This window comes from Melozone crissalis, unplaced genomic scaffold (genome assembly GCF_028551555.1).
Source record: "Melozone crissalis strain CALT ecotype California unplaced genomic scaffold, PUWL_Pcris_2 ptg000042l_1, whole genome shotgun sequence".
Taxonomy (NCBI): domain Eukaryota; kingdom Metazoa; phylum Chordata; class Aves; order Passeriformes; family Passerellidae; genus Melozone; species Melozone crissalis.
Window position 1 is genome coordinate 19,840,509 of NW_026535820.1, and position 25,477 is coordinate 19,865,985.

The window sequence follows — 25,477 nt, forward strand, 5'->3', positions numbered from 1 at the left end:
TGAAACACATCTCATCCCTTACCTAGAAGCAATCTTACTCCTGGACCATACAACTTGGTACTGACCTCCTCTAAAATGCTAGCAGTGGGTGGCACAGGAGCCTCCTGGAAATGCTGGGGCAGCTGCAATGGTCACCAAACATGTCACAAGGCAGCCTTCCCAAGAGCAGCTAAGTGACAATAATTTTCAGCCACTACTGGTGACGCCACTATGCAGTGGTACTCAGAAGCCCTGAAAAACTGTAAACCGATTTTCAGTCTTTCAAAAGAGCTGAAAAACCTCTAAATAGAAAACCAGGGAAAAAATATCCACAAAAAAACTCAGAGGGAAAAAAAGACTTTATGATGAAAAAAATAACTGGATCTTTTAACCTTTTTAAGGTCCATATAAGTAGCTCATCCATGCGGACAGCTCACTTTTGCCAGCTGCCTTAATATTTAGCTCAGGTTGGGGAAACTAGTAGCAGTTTCTAGGCTTCATTTATCAGCTGTCTCCTTCAAGCCATTCAAACAGCAAGGGCTGTAGCAAAGGCTAACAGAAAGAAAGACAAATTTTGTTAAAAAATGATCCAAAATGTTACTGTATTTTAAACAGTAACACCTATGACGAGGAACTTCCCCAAAGTATGCTCATGTGCGAGCCGCCACCAGAGCCAGATTTTGGTACTTGTGCTTGGGTTCCTGCTGCCTCAACTGTGGCATATTTACATAAAATTCCTTTAGTGTGGTACAACCCAGAGTCAATGTAAAGCTAATAGATCCAAGGAAAACTCCATGGTAAGCAAGTTCAGAGTCAGATTTTGAAGTTTTTACATGACAGTTGTTTGCCTTAATGTAGGGCAGCACTTCGTCCTGATCTGGCACTTCAGATGACTCTGCCCTCTCTGCTGCTACCAAGGATTTGTCATATTTTTATTTCCAGTTTCTGATATCTTATGGACATGAGTAACAGGTGACTTGGATTGCTAGTTTTACAACATCCTGATGCATATCAGACAATAGTAAGGTCTTTATTTTGCCTTTTTAAGTGCTTGTTTACAATTTATTTGAAAAAAAAAAACAAAACAAAAAACCTCAGTAAGGCAATGGCTGAAAGATGAAAACACCAATCATTCTGGGAGAGGAGGGCAGTGTCAGATTATTGAAAATTTTGTCCACAGACAACTGAAGCAAAAAAAAAAAAAGAGCATGATTTCTTGCATTGTGAAATCATCAGTTTTGACTTTCATATTATTAAATCCTTCTTGTAGACAAACCAACACTTATGGACTTAGTCATTCCATAAGCTAATCAGCACCTAATATCTTTTTTATCTGACTTTGAATGATATCTTAACAACTTAATACCAGCTCATACTGAAAGCCTGATTAGCAGTGACAGGTGACAATAGCAATGATTTCTAGTGTGTGTGGGACCATTACTATGCTGTTAAAATATAAAAGGAAAATATTACCTCCTACAATTCTTGCTTTTGAATTTGAGGAAAAGCCCATGCAAAGACATTTTCTATGGGAGTTTCATCTCCCTTACCTCATCTACAGTCTGCACCTGGATCAAATGAATGAAGTATTTTTGACTTCCCCAGCACATGGCCTAAATCAGCATTCCATTACTACCACAAATCAATGTATTCTGAACCTTAAATATGCACAAGCAGTGCAGGAAGACGCAATACTCACAGTAGTTTGTACAACCTCAAATGTAACTAAGGAGAGGCTTGGCACAGCCACCATTGTAAAACATAAATTTTGCATCTAAAGTCTCCTCAATTTGACTGTTAATTTTAAACCTGTCTTATTAGTTTTGAGGCAATAATGCACGTATTGCAGAATTTTTTCTGCAATACATGCATTATTTCCTCAAATGCAGAATTTTATTCTGCATTTCTAAGAAGGTCTCCATGCATACTGATGAAGGTTATTATGGAATTTACACTGGTACTGTTTTGCTGACCATAAAATCTCACTGTCCTTTCCTCAGATGTTGGTGACAAATGGGTCTTGATGACTCTGGATTAACAAAACTCAGTAAAGGAGACCACTTTGGGTTTTACATTCAGTACTTTACATCCTGGAACCATAATAATAGAAAAAATAGCACCGAGATATTTAGATGCAAGTTTTAAATATATTTACTTTGCAGAAGTAACTAAGAATGGCTATTCCATATTTTATAGCTGGTGAAAACAATGCATAGCGCCACTGTGTGACATATTCAGGAACACATGTGACTTAGTCACGATGCAAATTCAGGATTCTTTACATTCTGATGCTGTTTGCTAGATTGTGATGCTACCTATATGCTTCATATTACACAGATATTGTCTATTAAAGTATAATTATATTTTTCATCTCTATTTCCTCTATGTGTATGCTATATCTCAAGTCATTATCATACTCATTAAAACACAGCAGTTCTGTATCCCTTATCTGCACTTAAATGAAGTATGAGGATATATAACAATACAATTAACAGAAGTACTCCCAATGAAAGAGGCCTTGAAAAACAAAGTGAAGCCTTGATGGGAATGATCCTGCACTTGAGGCCTGCACAATAACCACTGGGGCTTTTCATCATGTTTTTTTAAAGACAACTGACAAGTCTGATAGAAGGAGAAAGAGAGAGAAAATACAGTTTTGAAGCTTCATTTTTATTCAAGATGTAGCAGCACAAGGACATCCAGAGGAAGCCTAGAAAACACAAGCTACAGTCAAAAATGAAGCCTGATTTAGTAGTTGAATCCATTTATTCTTTCCAAGGTTCTGCATAGCACCTGACATGAGGGCCTCTCTCCTGACTCATGTCTTTCAGAACTTAAGTGATAAAAATAGCAAGTCTCTGAACAAAGGAGAGCCCCAAAAGACAAAACAAACAGTAAGTTTGCATCTTATATTAGAACTTGCATACTTTCTACTCTTGCAGCAAATGCCTCTGCGTATTTATTTACCTTGGACAAGATGAAAGGTCACTCATTATGTGCATAATAAGCTAATCTCAATTGTAATTATACTGCAGAAAAAACCCCACTTTCATTTGAAGGTTAACTAGATTCAAAATAACCCAGTTCTCATCAGGGTGTTGCATTTATTTCAATTAAGTCAATCAACTTAACAAGGATTTAATTAAAAACAAGTTAGCAAGTCAGAAGAAGTATTTGAAATGTAATTAATAAATATTTTAAATAAGCCCGACGTAGTTAAATCAAATATATTATTCTAAGTGCACTAGACTATGACTTCTTTGCTGATGCTCACTTTTGGTCAACAATAAAAAGCATCCCACCCTGGGAATCCTGGCACCAGCTCATCCTTGCAAAGGCACATGAACACAGTATCCAGGAGGTGGAATAGTGAACTTTCAAAAATTGGGGAGAGAGAGAGACCTATTTCTCATGAGAGGAAAACCCAAGGTTTGCACACAGTTCGTTTGCTTTGTTTCAACTGTTGCTCTTCATCCAAAATAACTTTTCAAGGCAGTTAAACAAAAAATAAACTGCCTTTTCACTGAATCTACACGTTTCCATGTAGCTTCTTTCCTCTGCAAGCATTCTGCAAGCTGTGGGAGAGGGGAGCAAAGCACTAACAAACAAAACCAGAGAACAATCAATATCAAGAGGTTAGTGCTCCCAAAAAGCACCAGTAATTTACATCAGACAGGTTCTTATTCTGTGACTTTCCATTGTCTTTTGGGCAATTATGCATCTCATCCCTGGCTTTGCACTCTAAGAACAACAGTGCTTTGGCCTCTGCTGCCCACGGCATCCTGACTCAGTCTTTCCAGGGATCTCTATCCTAGGGAATTCTATTATATTTTTCTCCCTGTGTCTGACATTCCTAGGGAAGAAGAGGAAAAGAAAGAAGCAGCACTCCTCACCCTTAACTCCTCAACAACCCACAAACAAGACTCCTGTTTTCCTTAAGCCATCCTTAAAAATTCTTTATTCTGTTGTCACCAGCGAAGACCAATATTCTATAATACAATAAAAGATACAACCATATTCCAAATAAATATACATGGAAATTAAGAACATATATATACCCAAATGAAAGTTTTTGTCTACCTCATTGTTTTCAACTGACTGAGCGCATTTTCTTTCATGTCCATGACACATTGAGAACAGAAGCCCAAAGACTACGACAAGAGTGATCAAAAGTGTCAGCTCTGTTTGGGCAACGAAACTTGAGAAGCCTACGCCTAATCTTTCAGATTACTTCATGTTTTGTTGCACTTTTCACCATCAGACCACAGTTCCTATTAAACTGGCCCCAGCTACAGATATAAATATTCCCAACTTAAGCTAATAAAGCTGCCGTTCTTATTAAAAAACCCAGAAAATAAGCAACACTGAGTGAGGAGTTATGCTTGAGAATCTTTATGTCTACATAATTTTTCCAGTGCCATAGAGGAATTCTGGGCCATAGGCAAAGCCGAAACCAAATAAGTCATGTTACAAAAACAGTCCTGTTGGAGTCCTCTACCTTACTATCATTTGCCACCTCTATATACAATTCCAAAGTAAATCCAGCTCTGAGCCAGCAAAGGTTCTGTGGAAATTAGAGAGAAGAGCCTCTCTAAGCATATAATTAACCAGATGCATCATAATGTGTATGTACAAAGGTCCTAAATTAATCCCACATGATTCAACTACATGCTCAGCATTCCTAATTTGCAAGTGCTTGACTTTCTGAGCTTCACAATTCCTTGCCAGAAAGGAAGGGTTATTGACTTGAATAATGAGTCCAAGTCTAGAGAAGGACATTGAACAGGCCATCTGCAGTCCTGTTCTTATCAGCATCTAGTTTTGTGGGGTTTTTTTCTGACACTCTACTGCCTTCCCACCGTACGCACACATGCCCCATATTCTAATCTGCCCAGTTCCATCCATTTGTTTCACCAGGATCTCTCAAATTAATAAATTTCTTCAGGAAATCCTGGATGGGAAGTGTTCTTCAAGAGCTCTTAAATGTACGGGTGACTCATTCAAGCAAGTGATCTGAAACAGAGCAAGAGAGCAAGAACAGGATTCTTTAATGATAATGATCTTACAACATGCAGGTGACAACCTGCAAGAGAGCCAGACATCTCTACAATACCTCTATAATATCAAATACCAAATGGTTTTCTATCCCTATTCATCCAGATTACTTTGCCACCAAGCTGTTGTAAATTGGCAACCACAGCTTATGCTTTAACTTTCTTATTTCAACTTTACTGAGGCTACTCCATTGAAGGTTTGTGATGGCTGATATCAGTTTGCACCCAAACCCTTATACCTATGCAGATAATTTTTCAAGGACTTAAGGAGCATACTTCCAGAAAAATATTAGTATCAATTTTAGTCATATTAGTCATTTAGTCATTTTATCATATTAGTATAAATTGCCTCATTAAAATGGCAATTCCTGGAAGAAGAAGTTTTTCTGTTTTGTCATCTGGGTATCTCTGATCTATCCGAAAGTACCATGCCCAGGAAACTTGGGAGTTTATCACTGACAGGGAGGAAAACAACTATGTGTGCTCCTGGTCAAAAAATACAAGCCACTGAAATACTTGATGTCTCCACATCCACCTGGTCACTTTGACTCTTCTGTTCCCCCTTCTGCCCCATCTCAGAACAAAACTATTAAAAACAAAGGGAGGGTCCCATACTATTGTGCTACACAGAGTGAATCCTGCTATTCCTGAGAAGAATAACAGAACACTGAACGCCTTCTGTTCCCTCCCCAAACTTAATCATCTGGATAGAGCTGGTATTTCTATTTGATTTTTTCTATGCCTTGTAGCAGAAAGGAACATATTGCCCTGAATAAGACAGACACTAAGCAATCAAAGATGTTTGGATGCAGTACAGATTGTGATTATTTTCCCCTTTACCTCTTTGGCTCAATTTATTGCTGCCCACTCTATTTTGCTTTATGAAGCAGTACTGGAGAAAAATATCCTCATTCTTTAGCTGAGATAGTATGTGCTGCTTTGTGAGGCACTTTCCTTCTCAGCTCAGATAATGCTCAATACCACAGTGCAATACAGAACAGTTCAATACGACCATTTGCATAGTGAACGATGCAGAAGGTTGAATGGAGTCATTTATGAGGCACTAGATTTTTGCAGGAATATTATCTGGGATTTAAGTTGGCTGGTTTTGTGTCTTCCTTCAGACTCTGTGAAAGTCTCATTCCTTCTCCTATTTTGAAGCAACTAGGAAAAGAATTGGTGAATACTGAGTAGCAGGAAGATGAATTGAATCCATTTCAGCTTAGTTGCCATTAATCCTAGAACAGATAATATAAAACAAAGCTTTGTGTCTCATTCAGAGGTAATTAAAGATAACCCTAGTACCATTGAAAGTCCTTCCTATCCACATTCCCAGTGTCCATGGAAGCTCTCAGAAATGCAACTTTATTAGCTGACCTAATGTTTTGCTCATTCTGCTGAGGAAAAATAGTGGACTTTGTTTTAAGGATGTTTTCATGGCTTTCCTCTAAACCTGCAGCTCATCAGTCTCCATAGAGGAGACTGTTTCAAAACAGGAAAACTGGTTCCATATATGCTGTAAAAAAATACAGGGTGAAAAATATTTTCTTCTTAGGAAATCCTTAAAAATAGAGAGTCCCCACAAAAGTAAAGGGAACATTTTCTACAAAGGGGTGACAAACAAAATCATAGAGAGCATATAAAAAACTCTGGCATACTGTTTTGCTTGGATGAAGGATACATATATAGGCCATCTCTGAAAGTGTTTTTTCCTAATGTGATATTTAAATATTTCAATGAGGAAGATTGCAAGCATAGCCTGCCCTCTTTTTGCAATACCTTATACAACAACAGATACTGACTGCACTTCTCAATTAGCTTATGTTTAAAAATTAAATTTAAAATAAAACATTTCCCTGTAGACACAGTTCTCTAACAAAAGTTCCTGCCCTCCAAAATACGTTCCTCAACCACTGCTGAAAAGTGCAGCATCCACAGTTAAGCACAGCAGTACATCTGAGACATGAGTGACATTTATTTAGTTGTGTAGACCAATTACTTCCCCACATTTCACAGAGTAACACTTGCCTCTTTTGTAACTGCATCACGTTGCCAGATATCCATTCATTTTGTGGTCCAAACACAGACATTGCTATTCCAGCTGCACAACTATTAAAATTCTCCATAATTCGTTTAAAAATCTCATGTTTCCTGAGAGCAGAATTTCATGCTTGCATTAAATTTGGATCAAATTTAATCTTGTCACCATTGTGACAGACATACCAGTTCCTGACCAAGAACCATGCTGTATCTCCCACTGCTGCACCTGGGAAAGGGGCTTCATCCCTTGTTTTCCACAGATGGCCACGGAACACTGAAGTCTCTGTGCCTGATGGAGTGAAGAAATATTCACTTTAAGCTACTGTGCCAAATAAACCACCCTAACTGAGCAAGAGCAGTACCAGTTCCATATCTATATTTAGCAATTGAAACTGACTAAACGTGAAGGGAAGCACTACAGCACTTCAACGGAGATGGTATGAATTGCACATTGAGAGTATCAAGTGCTCTAAGAAAAATTCCTTTCCAGGGTTTCCCCACTGGCTGAAATACTTACAAACAGCTACAGGAACTGTATGTTTCCAGGTAGCGCTAACAGAAAAACTTACAAGAAAAAAATTTAGTTTCAGGTGAAAATGTGAACAAAAAAAATCAGCTAAGTAATTTTAAATAAAACTGTTACTCAACAGAAAGGAAAAATAGATTCATCAATCATATGTTCACTACTTCTCATTTTCACTTTGACTCAAAATGAGATGGATGCCACAGACAAGCACACCATACCCACCTATTATATCTGACACTGACATTATTTACTGTGTATTAAAAAGAATTCTTCTGGCACTTGCATACAATCGTGTCAGCTTTAATTGCTAAGATGCACTGAACAGCTCTTCTAAACATAGAAAAAATTTACATTTTAAAAGCAAATCAAAGGCACAAACAGGTGGAAGCACTCCATTGTGCCACATGAGACCCTTGTTCCTACAGCTGCAAACCAGCACGAGTGCACATCCGCTGAAATATCAGCTTGGGAGTAAAAGGAAAGAAGTACAGTGATGAATTCTAGAGTCCAAAAAAAAACCTCAAAGCCAAGAGTGCAAGTTTTATTCCAAAATACTCAAACAACATGCTTGAAAATGAAAGGATCTTAAAGTTTAAAAAATGATGTGCATAAATAAGCCAGTTACTAAATTATATCCTCACAGGCAAAATAGGAGATGCAGTCTAAGGCAAACAACACTAAAACAGGCTTACAGCTATTGATAACAGCATCTAATCACTAACAAATGCAAGGATTACTCGGGTGAAGTTCACAGTAGACAATGTACAGTGTGGTATTACTTATTATTTTTATCAGTGAGCTAGATGATGGAACAAGGAGTATGTTTTATGAAATTCAGAGATCACACTAAGCTGGGAGGGATTACAAGCATTTTGGAGGCCATGAACATAATTCAAAAGGCACGCAGATAAACAGAGAAACTGTCTGAAAGCTGCAGCTCTCTTACAAATGTGTGTAACACTGCAGAAATACAAGAATGCCAGTTTGCACAAATTCAGGACAGAAATTAAGCAAAAGTTCGACTGTTGAAGATTCCACAAAACAGGACCTAACTACAATTTACCACAAAATAAATTTACATTATCTGTTGTCCCACTCTTAAATAACAAAAATCAGTCATCCCACTGAGATGTATGATCAGTCTTCTGCACAGGAGACATGAAGTAAATTTCTATTCTCCTCTGGAAACTTCAGTGGAGAGTTCACTGGGGCTGTGCTGACCTTGGTCAGTAAAGGAAGCTGCCTGTATTTGATCAAAAGCTTCAGCTGATCAAACTTGATTCATACATGGATTGGATAATTCTGGCAACTCTTGGCAAGATTCCTGTTAAGCATAACTAAATGGTAAATTGGGGATAACACATCTAGATAACATGAACAGCTAACCTGTTTTTAGATTGGATAAATTACCCTAAAAGAATGCAGCAGCTTAGATCCTTGATGGAAAATGAGTTTATACTAAAAGAATAATGAGAAGCACTTGAGCCTTTCTTAAAAAAAAAGAAAAAAAGAAAAAGGAAGGCTCCAGGTGGATTGATCAATATAAGTGTACCCTTTCTAAAAGAACTGAAACTCTATAGGGCTTGCAGAGAAATGTGTCTGGGGAGGAGAGAACAGCAAGAGTGGAAATGAACAGATGGGGAGATAACGGCAGACTGGCTGATGGAGCAAAGCAGCAGAGAGAGAAAGAAAGAACAACTGGCAGGGAAGGCAGCTAGTGGGAGCAGTAGGCAATGGTCCTGGCTGGTAGGGAATTGCTGGAGCTGAGTGCTGTGAGCATCAAGGTCAAAAGCATGGCTCCAGTGAGGTGTACCAGTGCAGCCAATAAATGGCAATCCACTGAGACAAAAAAGCCTCAATATCTGTTTCAGCAGCAAGATAAAACCTGCCCCTAGATGGACTCTTCTTACTGAGGGCTCTTCAAACTCATTTATCCCCTTGACTTCAGTGGCTGTCACTCAGCATCAGGGAAAACAGCTATCAAACCTCTTAGGTCATGCTGCACTGCAGGCGAGCCTTTGGTGCCCATGCTACACAACAGGGCTGGTTTGTGCACGAGTGTTGCACCTCAGCTGCTCAGAATGATTAATCTGGGAAGGCAACAACCATGCAGAGCAAAGCAGGTGGTCATTCTCATGCTGGGCATATGCAATGGAGAGGAAGTTTACAGGTGTGCCAGGATAAATCAGGCATGGTTTGGAAGGGGATCTTAATAAACAGTTTGAAAAACTGGTAGATTTATCTCTCCTATAAGAAAGGAACACTTAGCCCTCTTCTCCACAGCACTCACAAATAAGAGCAGCATTGATCTGTGATTTAATTCAGATGTGATTCAAGACTAAATGCATGAAGATTTGCCATGTTTTCGTGCAGACTAGGACTGTAACTCGCTTGGGAAGCTTTGTCACTTGGGGTTTTGTCATGCAGTCTTGTTCCCCATTAGCTGAGTCAGGGAAGGTTTAGGTTGGATATCAGGAAAAGGTTTTTCACCCACAGGGTGGCTGCACACTGGAACATGTTTCCCAGGGAAGGGGTCACAGCACCAGCCTGGCAGAGTTTGAGAAACATTTGGACAACACTCTCAGCACGTGGTGTGACTCTTGGCGTGTCCTGTGCAGGGCCAGGAGCTGGACTTGATGATCCTGATGAGTCTCTTCCAACTCAGGACATTCTGTGATTCTGTAACATTTTGCTGTCTCTGTGAATGACCAGATTCAGCTCACAGAAACTGACTTTAACCATACAGCTTGAATGGTTGGACACTTCCATTCTACCATCACAGCATAGTTTATTGGTGCTTCCTATTGGCTTGTCAAGTATCATGACTATCTGCCTCAAAGTATTTGGTTTCCCTGATTCTTCTCCAAAGAGAGAATTCTGCATTAAGAGTATAATTTTCTTTAGCAAGTAATGTTATTGGGAATTTCTGTTTTTAATTTAAGAAGCAAAGTTAGTGGGTTCTTACTGCTCTTTTAAGGCCTATCCACTAGCTTGGAGGAAAATGTGGTGAGGCTTACACTGCTCACTTGAAACATAAAGCAAAACTTCATAAAAAAGAAAAACAGATTCTACAAAACTTTTTTTTCCTCCTGCATGGCTAAGGCTTTGTTTGTTTGTCTGGAGGGGAACAAAGATAAAAAGAAGAGGAAATAAGGCACTGTTTACTCTGTAGAAGAAAAAAATCACAATCTACAAAGAGATTCAGAAACACTTGATTAGCAGAGAGTAAAATTAGGAAAGAAGCTATACTTCCAGATGTCACAGCTAAAACCACCTGGCTGGCAGCTCTAAATCTTCTAATTATTAGACAGAAAAAATGGGGTTGAGAAAGTTGCTTTTTCTTACTTTCATAAAGGCTTAGAAGTAATTGTCCTTGAAGGAATCTTGAAAGTTGTTAGCAGTTTTTCATGCCATCTGTACACCCACAGCAGGTCTTTTGTTGTTTTAAGAGCATGAAACAGCATTGGACTCTCCAGGACTTTATTTTTATGGGATCAAGAAAAAAGGGAGTGGTAGGTGCAAGATCTCTAAAATAAATACTTTGTTTTTAAATAGAATAATACAATTTATATCATATTTAGATCTGCAAGAAGATATTTAAATTGTATTATGGGTTACATATGACACACAAGCCTATATTAGGAGAAAGTTCTGCCATCCATTTTCCCACAAAAAACACTCTAATGGAGTTTGTCCATATTTTAGCTGATGATTCCTCTTGCAACACTCAGTTCTGATTATTTCTACTTATAATGACATCTACTTTATATAACCTGTTTGAATAACTTTGGATAAACAAGACAATGCACAGAAATGAATATGATCTATATAAATAAAATAAAAATATAGCCCATGAAAAACTTATCTATAGAAACACAAAGACAAAAATTACTTTTTGTCAATTTTTACATGAAGATCTGCAAGCCTTTTTAACTTTTTAAAATTAAATATAAAATTTTCGATGACTAGTGTCAAAATACCTGGTAAAGCTACTCCTGCAAAAATCCCAATGTCTTTCCACTGAGAAAAAAGACTCCAAACCCAAGGCTCCCAACTTTCTATTTTTTCCAAGTTAGTGCATTATTCAGGTTTATTTTTTATAGATTGGGGTTTTTAACTTGCCCACAGGAAAAAAAAAAACCAAACAACCTTAAAAACACCAGCATCCTTCCTTCCTTCCACAAACTCAGCTTCCATGTATGAGTGGGCAGCTCTCACCACTGGTGCCAGCAGATTTCTCAGAACCTGTAGAAACTCCCTGAAATAAGTGAAGGATAGAATCAAATAATTGTAAGCTAGAAGGATATTGAGGCAAAAGGAGGCCTAGGCTTCTGTTTCTGGAGCTATGTGTGTACCCCTTCTCACTTAAGGACAGGAAATAACCTTACCTCCAAGTGGTTATACGGCATGCAAATACATTAGAAGCTATTATAATTTTAATAACTATTTTATTCATGTTTATAAAACATGTTTATAAATAAAAGTTATTACTTTCCCCTACAAAGTCCAATGGGCACTGTTGTGAAAATCTTTTTACTTTTTTCTAAAGTATCAGGCCTACCTAAACATTTGCTCAGGAATTAGTCCTGGGAGGAGTCAGAAAGAGACAAAAGCTTTTGAAATGAGATGAAGTACAAAATTCCTAAACTGATTCACTTTCTGAAGACAACAATTGCTAATAGGTTTTCTCAGTGAAACAGGCATACATATTTTAATATTATGGCTATTTACATTTTCCCTTGCTTCTTGTTTTCTTATTATACTTCTTACCATACAAGTTCAGAAGCACATGATGATGAAAGAGGGAAGTAATGAAACCAGTTTCTCTAGAAGTTTGCCAACTACATGAACACTACACAGTGATGTCTCAAATTCTATCAAGTTTTTTGTGAGTTTCTTAATGAGGAAAATATGGATTTAATGGACTTTGGATGTTCTATGGCAGCTAATGCATTTTGCACAGATGCAAAATGAAGTATTTCTAAATAAGGTCAAAGTATTTCCTTTCAAAAGCATCAAAGCAATCATCAAAGGCTTTGCTGTTTTGATTTACTATTACTGCAAGGTTAAGGCAAGAACATTTGAGCTAAATGCTACCTCTTTTATCCAGCTTCACTGGGTATGCCAATAGCCAGAATCATTAATGCCAGAGCAACAGAAATACAGAGAAGATCTAATTTCCACTAATCCTCAAAACCAAAATACGTATCAGCAATTTATTAATTGTGATTTCTACAACAAATACATGACATAAACTATCACACTTGTCTCAGTTTTATAAGCATTTTGGTGATTAAGATGGAGTAGATTAGCCTTCACCAAATCTCTACAGTGTGACCAAAAAAAGGAGCCAGCAGCTGAACCAAATGCAAAAATGCATATTGTGTCTTTTTCTTCCATGATAGAATGCTAGATGATATGCTCAGGTGGAAGTAATATTAAAGCCACCAAGCTTCATGGAGCATTTAATTTTTCTGTTTTCAGTAACAAGTTCAGACAATGATTGCAAGTTTACCTTTGATTCCTGACTACTATCTATAGCAAGTAAGTTTTAAAACATAACTTTTAAGTGAATGCACTCCCATGAAAAGAAATACGCTGGCAAAGAAGGATGGACTAGGATGGACTAAAGGATGGATACTTGGTTAATTTTCCCATGCTGGAGACAAGTTATTGAACACTTATGAAAACACATGAACTGTCGACTACAAACGCCTTTTCTAATGCTGGCCATAATGCTAATTTGCAGGCGTAACCTCAGATACTTCAGCTTTAGAACTGAACTTCACAAAGAAGTGAACTGATCAAGTATGTTTCACACTTGAGGATTTTAATTACAAGAACTTGTTCAGTCTTGTTAATTATATTCCACCCTCTCTCTCAAAAGGCAGGAAATGAGGAACAAGGAAAAGAAAAAAGGCAGCAGGGACTGAAAGCATGAGCAGGGACACAGTATTTTAAATTCTTAAGCTGACACATTTTTTTCACAATTCATTTTTAATCAATACAATCTACACATTCTTTCTGAGCTTTCAGCCATATGTAGAGCAAAAACCTACTGGGGTCAGCAAAAGAAACCTCGAATATAGTTTTTCAAATCAACCATAGAGTTAAATGTTTAGCAGTACGTGTTAATAGCCCGACAGATGATGGAAAATTATCTTGCAATAAAACTTTCAAGACAATGCCAGCTACACTTATTTTCAACTACTCTTCTTCTCCCTGCTGATTCTACCTGCCAGAGTACAGATGAAATACATGGACTTCAAGGTTTGAAGGTTTGCTTTTTCAAATTAGACTCCTTCTCCAAGCATCTGAAAACAGCTACAAAGAAGCTGCAGAAATGTTGAAGTCAACGCTGTAATTGAAAGTTGTGCTTCAAAACTTCCCCCCACATACAGAAAGGACAAACTGTCAACCCATTAGTGGTAATTTCCTATAAGAGCAGAGTTAAAATACGGGAGCATTCAAGTCGCTGTCCTCAGAGGACCACATTCACTTGCATATTTATCATCACCTCGCAGCCACCAGTCCACGAGAAAAAAAGCTCAGTTAAGAACGCATGAATAATAAAACAAGAACTAAATCTGCGGCAGTTGTGACAGTTATAACTTCTCTCATAATGAAGCAGGTGCCAGCAAAAAGGTACTGCTCTAAGTCTAGGCAAATCAAATGTCATCATCTGATTCACAGACATTCTTACTGACAATTCAGGTGCAATCATCATACCAATCCAAACCCACCTATAAAAATAGCCCACTTTGATAATTTTAAACTTACTCTTAATGAATAACTCACAAATTCTGCATTTATGGCAATAGATTGAAAAATATCTGTCAGGCTTTCCGTGATTGAATTATCCATGTTCATAATGAAAATAAGCATTATTTCAATGACAATTATATTTCAGTTACATATTTTTTCTAGGTAATAAATGCAGAATTTATCCATTTAACTGCAGAAAGCCAATGACGTCCACATTAATAGAATCATAGAATGATTTGGGTTGGAAGGGACCTTTAAAGTTAGTCATCCAGTTCCAATCTGCTACCCTTACACTAAGACCAGGCTGCTCAAAACCCCATTTAACCTGGCATTGCACACCACAGGGATGGGTCATCTCCAGGTTCTCTGGACAGTCTGTTCCAATATCTCATCATTCTCACAGTAAAGAATTTCTTCCTAATATCTATATTGACCCTCTTTCAGTCTGAACCTGTTCCCCCTTGTCCTATCACTAATGCCCTTGTAAAAAGTCCCTCCTCAGCTTTTTTGTAGGCCCCCTTTAGGTACTGCTGCAGCTGGAGAGAAGCCAGAGAAGCTCTCACCCTTCTGCTTTCAGGGACAGGCAGGATGAGTGCCCTTGGCCTCTGCAGATGGCCACAACCAGGTTTCTGGGTTATGTGCACTACAAGTCTCTTCACTCAGCCTTGGAACAACATATTTCCTCCAGCATCTGGACATCGCCATTAAACACACACAGGTGATTAAGATCTTGAAGCACTGAATTTTGGAAACAGTAAATGAAGCTAGATTAACAAATTGTTAAAAAAGCATTATTCAATCCCATGTCTGTCACAGAAGTGACAAAATTGAGAAAGAGAGAAAATTACATTGCTCTTTAATGACATTTTAGGACAATCTAATATGATATGGCTTTGGTTGAGGCTTCATTGATCCTGACAGTATCACCACTACAGACTTTGATATGCTGTTCACAACTTGCCATTACCATTTACGAGGACATAAATGCTCAGTTTGGAAATAATTCTTTTTCATTAAAATGAGATTAGCATAATATTAGTTAGAGAAATAAACTTTGTAATATTTCAGATAACTCTCCTTCCTAGCCCACATTTAATTCAAAGCCTAGTATAGGTTTTTTCTTTTGCAATGGACAGGGGCATTTTATAAACAAGGAAGGCTATGTGGTAGCAAGTCACAAAACCCCAAAAAATCACACTAAAAATGAAAATAGGACACAGAGGTGAATGCCAAGGAAAAAAGGAAAGCACCTACCTAGTACTATGAAAACATGGATATTTAGTTCAGCTTAACCACAGATGATCTACTAAACCAAAGAGCAGCAAGCTCATGCTAGCCTAAAGGAGGCACAGGTTATACCTGAGATACAAATGTTTCACCAGATCAGACCTATAGGACCCTGTTTGCATTCACACAGGGTTTTTCTTACACATGTTTAGAGTCAGTGCACCTATGTACTGAATGTCTTTACTGCCAGAGAGAAGTGTGAATGTATATTAATACAAATGAGACTCAGGCTCCCCTAAAAAAAATCAGTTTCTGTGTTGGGCCCACCCTGAATAAATTAGCATTAGTAACAAATGAGCATGTTTAACTCTAGTTATAAAGCCACTTACCACAGTGGGGAGTGGGAGTGTCTGTGTTACATTTTGCTTTCAGTAGTGCTTGAGGGAAAGGCTGAGGTATTTAATACCTTCCTTGCCTCAGTCTTGAATTATAAGGCCTTTTGTCTGGATACGCAGGCCCCTGTACTGTAAGACAGGGAGAGGAGCACAATGAGGCCTCCAAAATCGAAGGGAAAACGGTCAGTGACCTGCTACACCACTTAGGCACACAAGCCCATGGGGCTGGATAGGATCCACCCTAGAATGCTGAGGGAGCTGGTGGAAATGCTCACCAAGCTACATTCCATCATTTACCAGCAGTCCTGGCTGACTGGGGAGGTCCCAGTTGTCTGAAGGTCGGCCAATGGGACACCTATCTACAAGAAAGGCCAGGAGGAGGGTCCAGGGAACTACAGGCCTGTCAGTTTGACCTCTCTGGCAGAGAAGGTCATGGAGCAGAACATCTTGAGTGCCATTCCACAGCCAGGGGAGCAGGCACTGCCGTCATGGGTTTGTGAAAGGGAGGTCCTGCTTGGCCAACCTGATCTCCTCCCTTTACAGGGTGGCCTGATCAGTGTGTGAAGGAAAGGTTGTGGATGCTGTCTACTTGGACTTTAATAACATTTTTGCCACTGTCTCCCACAACATTATCCTGGCTGCTCATTACTTGGGTGGCAGCATTATTCACAGGGTAAACAAACAGCTGATGGCTGGGCCCAGAGAGTGCTGGTGAACAGAGGTACATCCAGCTGGCATCCAGTCACAAGTGGCGTTTCCCAAAGCTCTGTACTGGGGCCACGCCTGGCCTGTTTAATACTGATTATCTGGACAAGGGGATTTGAGTGCATCCTATATTCAGTCAGGATGGATGAGGGCAGGATCCCTCAGGGCAGGGGATCCTGCCCTCATCCAAACACCACCAGGGCAGGAGCATTGATCTGAGGGGGGTAGAAAGCCTCTACAGAGTGATCTGGACTGGTTGGATCAATGGGCTGAGGTCAGCTGGATGAGGTTCAGCTTGGCCAAAGGCCAGGTCCTGTGCTTTGCTCCCAATGACCACATGCAGCACTACAGCTTTGGGGCAGAGTGGCTGGAAAGCTGCTGGGTGCAAAGGGGCCTGGGGGTACTGGTCAACAGCAGCTGAACGTGACCTAGCAGTGCCCAGGCGGCCAAGAAGGCCGATGGCATCCTGGCCTGTGTCAGCAATAGTGGGGCCAGTAGAACCAGGGCAGAACCTTGGCGCTGGTGAGGTTGCACCTCGAAAACTGTTCAGTTTTGGGTGCCTCACTCCAAGAAAGACATTGAGGCACTGGAGAGTGTCCAGAGAAGGGCAATGGAGCTGGTGAAGGGTGTGAAGCACACAGCCTATGAGGAGCAGCTGGGGCAAATGAGATTGCTTAGCTTGGAGAAGAGGAGGCTCAGGGGAGGCTTTATTGCTCTCTACAACTACCTGAAAGGAGGCTGTAGTCAGGTGACGGTCATTATCTTCTGTCAAGTAGCAATTGGTAGTACAAGAGAAAATGGCCTCAACTTGCACCATGGGAAGTTTAGATTGGACTTTATTCCATTGAAAGTGCTGATTAATGGTTGGACTCAATCTTAGAGGTCTTTTCCAACCTAAAGCATTCTATGATTCTATCAGGGAACCATTAATTACATTTTTCATCTGACTCAGAGAGTTATAGCAGTACAGTGACTGGTTGTGCACTTTCCCACTCTGGCATTAGGAAAGTGAAGACATGCTGCATAACATACTGCTTTGACTAAACTAGGTTGTAGATCTCCATCAGAATATTTTCCATCTCTTACACCAAAACCCCAATTGCCCAACTGTGGCAATGAATCCAGAGAATAATTTAAAATCCAGGAGTAACATAAAAGACTGAAAAAGTTATCTGTAAGGAAACAATACATACACACATTTATATATAATGTATATATATAATATACAGTATATATAAATTTCCATGGGTACAAATTTAATTTGGGAAAAGATCAATAGAAATAGGAAATAAACTCAGAGTTTATCTCAGTTTTACAGGCTGAAGGGTTTTATCACATTTCAGTGGATGCTATATTATATTTAGTCCAGTTTCTAGCACTTTTTAAAATAGTCTCGGCACAATCACCTAGCAAAATCACTCCTGAAAAATGTACTACCTACCCCATGAAGCACCTAAGCCACAGGAGTGCTGATCTGCATTATATTACATGCTGATGCCTCCTATATTACAATCTACAATTTAGACAAAGGCACACAAATGAAAAATGAAAGCACAGAGAAGTCAGGCAGCAAGTGCAGAGCTACACAGCAGAGACTGGGGCAGAATTAAAATGAGATGATGAGATCTGAACTTCTGCATAAACTATATTAAATTTTCTTTTAAACCACACTGAGAGGGCTCACCTCCAACCACTGCTGAAGATATGAAAAAGAAAAATAAATATATATCTGCTCTACAAATTTTTGGAGCAAGTCTTTTCACTCCAGGCAGTTAAAGAATCCACTGTTCTCAAAAAGATAACTCACAAATAAATGTTTGTGTATTTTCTTTTTTTGTTATGTTTTTAAAGAAATACCATTTTTCTCAAAGCATAATCCAAAATTTTGGTCTTGGAGAGGTAAACAGTTTAAAAATATAATAGAACACAGTCTTTTTATGAAAATTCAGCTTTCAAAGAAGATTTAAAAAGATTATTTTTATATAATATAACAATACAAACCCCTCTGCATGATACAAAGGTAGCTTTGATGCTACTGCATTTATAACAATGTTTTATTCATGTATTTCTTTTGTAGCTCTGTCACTAAGAATCGAATCAGCTACATACAACTTAATTCTTCCCCTGCTAGTTGTGTGAAGAGAAAGATGATATTGCTTTCTGATTGCAGTAAAACAAAATGAAATACATTATCTGTCTGTTCTACTTTGAGTAACAAATGCAGTGAGTATGCGAAATGACACGCATGGCTACATTTCAACAGAGGTGTCACACATATGGAGTACTTTTTTTTGTTATACATATTTCTGTATTTTCCAAAACTGCATCTACAGCTGTGGATCCAAGTACCAGAAGTACTCTGCCCTATTATCCTTTATATTTGTTTGCAATGGATATTTTGTGATACTGGTAGTTAAAGGGGAAGACCATATTACGCACCTAAATGTTTCCATTCCTAAATAGTGAGGGACTTAAATTGCTTTGTTAATAGTGAAAATATCATAAACAAACCACATTTATGTCCACTAGTACTTTCAGATTTCATCTGAAATTTATTCTAGTGCAGCATATGAAGGAAACTTTTAAAAAACCTATGGAAATGAAAAATCAAATGTTAATTTTCTCCTCAGATTAAATGAAGATTACAGCTAAATTCTCTGTTAGCAAAGCAGATTGCCAGTGACTATGGATGACGACAATCCAGTGTCACATGGCAAACTAGAGTATGGTATTGATTATTTCACAATAGTGTATGAAAGGTACTAAAGCACCTTCAAAGAAAACCTTAGGTTACCCTTGCTCTGGAAAAAAGGAATTAAATGACCAACTAGGAAAACGACTTCTTGATTAGAAGACAACCTCCCAGGCCTCATGTCCTGCAAACCCAGATAAGCCATAAGAAGACCTGTTACACAGCCCAGCTCCCTCCTACAGCCCCTGCAGAAAAATGGCATATCCCTTCCATCCCCTCCATCAATGCTCCAAGCCTGCAAGTCATTGAATGTGAAAATTACAGACTCCCAAGGATAAAAAGCCTTCAATCTCATGTTTAAATGGGAAGTTCTGGAGAGGAAAAATCCCCATGATTAGAAGATGAATGTTACAAATTATCCCGGACACATGAATTCAGTGTTAGCAATCTGACACAATCAATTTCTTTGGAATTTTGTCCTCAATTTTAAAGGAACCTGCCATACATTAAAAGCAAATAGCAAGAGTAGTTAGATATCAAAGCTATTGAGTCCAAAATCTGTAGCTTTGGAGGCATAGTAAGAATTCACTGTAAGCATAACATGAAGTTAAGATTCCATAGAAACAGAAGAAATTACCATTCTAATTCATGCAGATGAGGCTCTGGTGCTATTCTTTAATGCAACAAGATGGATTCTCCTGGTGGTTAAAAGCAATTTTGAAGTTGTTGGTACTATTATATGTGCAAAAAAACAAAAAGCAAAACCAAAGACAAAAAGCATCACAGATGTGGCCAAAAAAGGCAGTGAGAAACAAAAGAGAATCAGAGGAACACTAGCAATACTAGCATAGAAGAAAGCTCAGATGATGCATTTCAAGCATATTCCTGGCATTAAGGAGAATTTTTAGAATAAAGAGACTCCCTTTATTATTCCTATTCTTCTTTTATTTAGGAAGATATAATTTTATGATGATTTGTTCTGCAAACAAATGAAGATGCACTGACTATTATAAGCAATTATCTTACCACTTTTTCTTCCCAACAGAATAACCTATAAGAATCTGAATACTAGCTAACCATTTATCTAAAAAGATATTGTGCTATATACTCCCTTTTGGATATAGTTGGACTACAATCAAATACAATACTGATTCTAGTTATGATTCTGATGTTACATAGGTCCAAAGAAAGTATTACTCCTAAACCCCTTAGCGGCATCCACCAATATTTTAAATAGCTGGGTGCAGCTCTGCCAAACTGTTCATCAAGAATGCCATTGCTTTGCCATTGTAGGCACTGCAGAATGATGCCCCAAGTTCCCTTGGAAGCGCAGCCAAGAGAGAATTATGCATGGCATGTTCTTGACTACTTGTCCATGGGTTCACTGTGGACTGAGCTAATGCCACAGGCTTTTGGCAGCTGGCAGTATGCACAGTGTAAAACATCATTCAGCTTCACTGTCTCAATCACTGTGCTCCACAGAGCAGAAAATTAACTTCGACAGATTTAAAGGAGGTTCTTGTCATTCTCTGTAATTCATATAAATCATTATATATATGGCTTTAAAATCTCATCTGTAACTTCCAAAGAATGACAACTGAGTCAGTGTGATTATTTTATACCATTATAGAAAAAAACCCAAACCCAAATTATGAGTTATGATCAAATGTTCATTTTCATTCCCATGGACAGAAGCACTGACATCATTTCTATCTCTAAACATTCTTTCATTTTGAGAGAAGCTTAATTTCTGTATCATCTAACCTTAACTAACATGAATAGTAGTATTTTTTTTTTCATATTGTAAGTGGCTAAGAATTTTCTGCTGAAACTACCTTTTTAATGGAAAAAGAGAATTTATAGGTGACATTTTAGTCACCCATAAAGTGTGTCAGGTTTCATGAATTTTCTGTAAAATTTAAGCAGCAGTCTTCTGTATTCTGCCTTGTACATACTGCTTTTAGGACACCACATTCACTCTAGTGGGAACAGGTAACTCAGAAGCCAAGCATCTCCAACACCTCAGGAATGAAATTATCCTAAATCTGAAGAATCCATGACTTAATGCCATGGAAAACACTGTACTTGCAGTGTTCCTGGCCATGCTGTGGAGCAGCCAACTTGTGAAAGCCTTTTTCAATTTTATAGCCCCAATACACAGTTCCTATCTGCCTAGGCAAATTTTTTCCCTTTCGGTTTCACTTCACAGTCCTCGGCCTCTCAGTGTCCACGCTGCATATGTACTAGTCCACACACAGACTCCTAGTTGGAGCAATCCAAGTAGTTCCCTTCATGAGAGAATCTATCAAAGATGAGAAGACAATAAGCTCCAAGATCTAGTTCACATCACCCACCACAAGTTGTTCCTTAGCCCCACACTGAAGAGCCTCCCCAGAACAGTGCATCTCAGTCTCCAGATACACTTTTTTTGCAACTCTAAAATTTTCCACTGGCCAGACACACCAACTCTACACCTCAATTCATTTGCAAACAAAGAAGTCAAGGCTGGATGCAGGGCCTGAAATAATGTTCTTAAACATGATACTGGAAGTGCCACTGAGAAACTGCCTTCCTTTCAGGCCCCCTTTGTACCAGTGTTGAGGCCACCAGTTTAAGAGTTTTGAAAGGTTTTGATCAAGTGTGCTACAGTCTCCTTTAATATTTACACCAATGGTGTGTTAGTTCTTTTCATATCATCCACCTGTCTTATTTTTATCCCAATGACAGGGAAAAGAAGAGATGGAATGCTAATTTATTAAATCATTTCCCTCACAAGATAAACCTCTTCATTCAAATGTTAATGTTTGCACTTAACTGTAGAAAATCTAAAAAATGTCCCATCAGTAATCTTGACTTAGTAACTTCTGAATTTGAAAGCTTAATGCCTACTCCTATTTCATCTTTGTTTATTCTACTTAGTCACCAAGGCACACTGGACCCACATCTTTGGGGAAGTCTGCTGCCTCCATGATGTCAGGAAAACTCTTCCTACCCTGATACAGCCCTCAGATTACTATCCACTACTAATTCTTCAGGTAGGCAGCAATGAAAAAGGGGCATGCAATCCTGATGGACTGTAAGGATATTGTGAAATTATGCTGGAAGAAAATTAGAAGTGCCAAAGCCCAAACTAGAATGTTATTTGACTATTGCTGTAAAAGACAACAGAAATGTTTAATAAATATGTCCACAAAAAAAAAAAAAAAAAAAAAAAAGAATGGCTAAGGAGAATCTTCATCCTTTACGAGATGTGGGAATAAAACATTGACAACAGATGAGGAAAACTGTGAGATACTTAAAGCCTTCTTTGCCTTAGTCTTTATTAGTAAGACCAGTCCTCTGGGTACCCTGTTAACTGAGCTGGAAGACCAGAATAGGGAGCAGAAGGAAGCCCCCACAATCCATACTCCTTGGGAAAATGGTCAGGGACCTGCCACACCATGAGGGGTGGACCTTACTGCTCTCCACAATTTCTGGAGAAGAGGCTGGAGCCAGATGGGGGCTGTCTCTTCTCCCAAGTAACAACTGATAGGACAAGAGAAAATGGCCTCAAGTTGCACTAGGGAAGGTTTAGGTTGGATATTAGGAAGAGTTAATTCACCAGAAGGTGGTCTGGCATTTGAACAGGCTGCCCAGAGAGTCACAATCCCCAGATGTATTTAAAAGTTGGGTAGATGTGGTGATTAGGGATATGGTTAATGAATGGATTTGGCAGTATTAAGTTAATAGTTGGACTTGGTGATCTTAAGGGTCTTTTCCAATGTAAATGATTCTATGATCCTGTAAACTGGCCAACGTCTGTTAACCAGCTCAAAGAAATTACATTATGAAACAAAATTCTACACTGGCAACCATAGTAGGAATCCATAAAGAAGGGGAAAACAGAAATTAAATATAGACTTAAATTATTATTTTAAGTGAGAGCTACTAATTGCTGTTCAACAGGTACACAGTTTCCCAAGGAAATTTTCTGGTATGCAAACAGCAGATGGCAGAAATTGCAATTACTGAGCTATGGTTGCAGGCTACTACCACTGATAGCCAGCTTGTGTAAGAATTCTTTCATAGTCTTGATGGGGAATGGGAGGAGGCATACTCTAAAGGTATTGGGAAGAATTTTCTTTTTCCAGTGAAAATTTACTTCAGGAAGATATGTGAATATTCTTCCTCACTTGTGAAATTTCAGTCTCAACCATGAGTGTTGATTTCAGTCTCAGTTAGCTTCAGGCTTACAGTTTTGCCCACGTGCTCCTGATGCTCAATGGTGTATTCTGCTTCCCAATAAAACTGAAATATATGGGACAGAGTCATGTCTCACTCAGCTCCTACAGATGGGCTGAATGATTTTTCAACAAGAGTATTTAAAAATTATAAGAAATTTAGGCGAAAGAATTACTGAAATAGCTACCTCATCTGAATTTTCTTATTTGTTTTTGTACACCTGATTGCAAACTGTACACACAGTTTGATTAGCTCTGCTGTGTACTTCTCAGGGCACTGTAATTGGTTCAGAAGCAAATCAGAGAGCTGCTTCTGAGTGCACCTAAGCTCAGGAACTATGTCCTTACACATTTTTAATGGAAAAAAAAACCCGACCAAAAATCCAAAAGTAAGAACAACCCAGCAGCATCACCCAGTGCTTTGACACTCTATAGCAGTTTTCTACAATAAAAGATAAAACTCAGAAGCTGCTGATTTAGTGGTCAGCCCAAATGAAGTCAAATGAGAGCCAACAAGCATCCTTCCTTTCCTTGTGTGTGATCACTTCAGAGGAACCTAGAAGAAAGAAATCTCACATGGTGATAGAAACAGAGTGAAGGATTGCTATTTCCATTATAGTATTTTTATTTCTTTAAACACCAGCATTTAAAATCTGAGATTTCAGAAAAGCAAAAAAGTCTTGTGTCTGCATAAATAGACAAACAAAGGAAGACACATACTCTTCTTCTTGCCTTGCAAGAGAAGGTGGAAACAAAAGACAGAGGTGTCCCCTGCAATAGCTATTTAAATGTCTTCATTTAAATAGAACCTGACACATCATTTTTAGCTGCTTAAGACGGTTGTCAAATTCCCTCTTCCACTGCAAACATTAAAAATCCTAACAACCAAGAGCTGCCTGGAGTTTTGGGCTGTAATGGTAGGACTAAGCAAAAAAGGAGGAAAGCAAAAGCAGACCATGTCCCTCCCACAGATATGTCCTGATCCACACACAGTTCAGACACCATCATGTGTTCCAGTGCGTCTCACCACACAGTGCAGAACAGCAGACAAAAGAACAGATCTGAAGTCCCTGCAAATCCACCCTCCCAATCCCCATGCAGTCAAGCAGATAAGCACAATGCTAGTCTCAGCAACTGCTTCATGCAATTAACAGACTCATTTACAATTTGGCTCTGAATTCATTTTCACTGTCCCTTATTAAGTCCTGGTAAAAAAACTGGTTCAGAAGCCATTTTGCCCCCTCTTTTTACAACGGACAAGATAAAGGTTACATTTATGTATAAAGATGAATACTTAGTATTTATATTTAAAGCTACTTCTGTACCTCAGACCAAGTCAAATTTCTCAGTCCACATAGTTAGTGCTTAGATTAGGCTGGAGGAAGAACTGAATCTCTGCTGAGCTACCTAAGAACCACATATGCAGCCAGGTTTATCATCATGAATTCAATACATCTTTTTTCAGCATAATTTTTTTCATCTGTCTATTACATTTACTCACATCACATTCAGGAACACTTCAGGAATCAGATTTTGTTCTCCCATCCTCCAGTGTACCTGAGTTGATGTAAGTTTTCACATGCCTTTTTTTTTTTTAATATCTGCTTTTAGTTGAAAACATAGCATATAAGATAAATGAAAAAATATAGAAGAAAATGAGAATATTACAAAATGCAAATATATAATACTGTATGGAAGAGTTATTGTGGTTAATAGAATGCAAGATAAGAGCAGCATTACACCTACTAATAACTAACTAAATAAAAAAACTGGCTAAATAAATTTACCTGCGGACAGCCATGACCTAGAAACATTAAGTTCTTTATTCTATATCATTACAATCTCTTATTAATGATTGCAATTTTCATTACAAT

The 25,477-nt window shown here is 38.5% G+C and overlaps 1 protein-coding gene across 7 annotated transcripts in view; it reads right to left on the reverse strand.

Moving 5' to 3' along the window:
• Positions 1–25,477, reverse strand: part of DLGAP1 (DLG associated protein 1) — a 400,895-nt gene that overhangs the window by 336,858 nt on the left and 38,560 nt on the right. The window contains exon 2 of one of the 7 annotated variants that reach the window (XM_054285395.1): positions 7,257–7,362. The exons of the other annotated variants lie outside the window; for them this stretch is intronic. The gene's annotated coding sequence lies outside the window, so the exon portion shown is untranslated. The remainder of the gene's footprint in view (positions 1–7,256; positions 7,363–25,477) is intronic. 7 annotated transcript variants of the gene reach the window in all.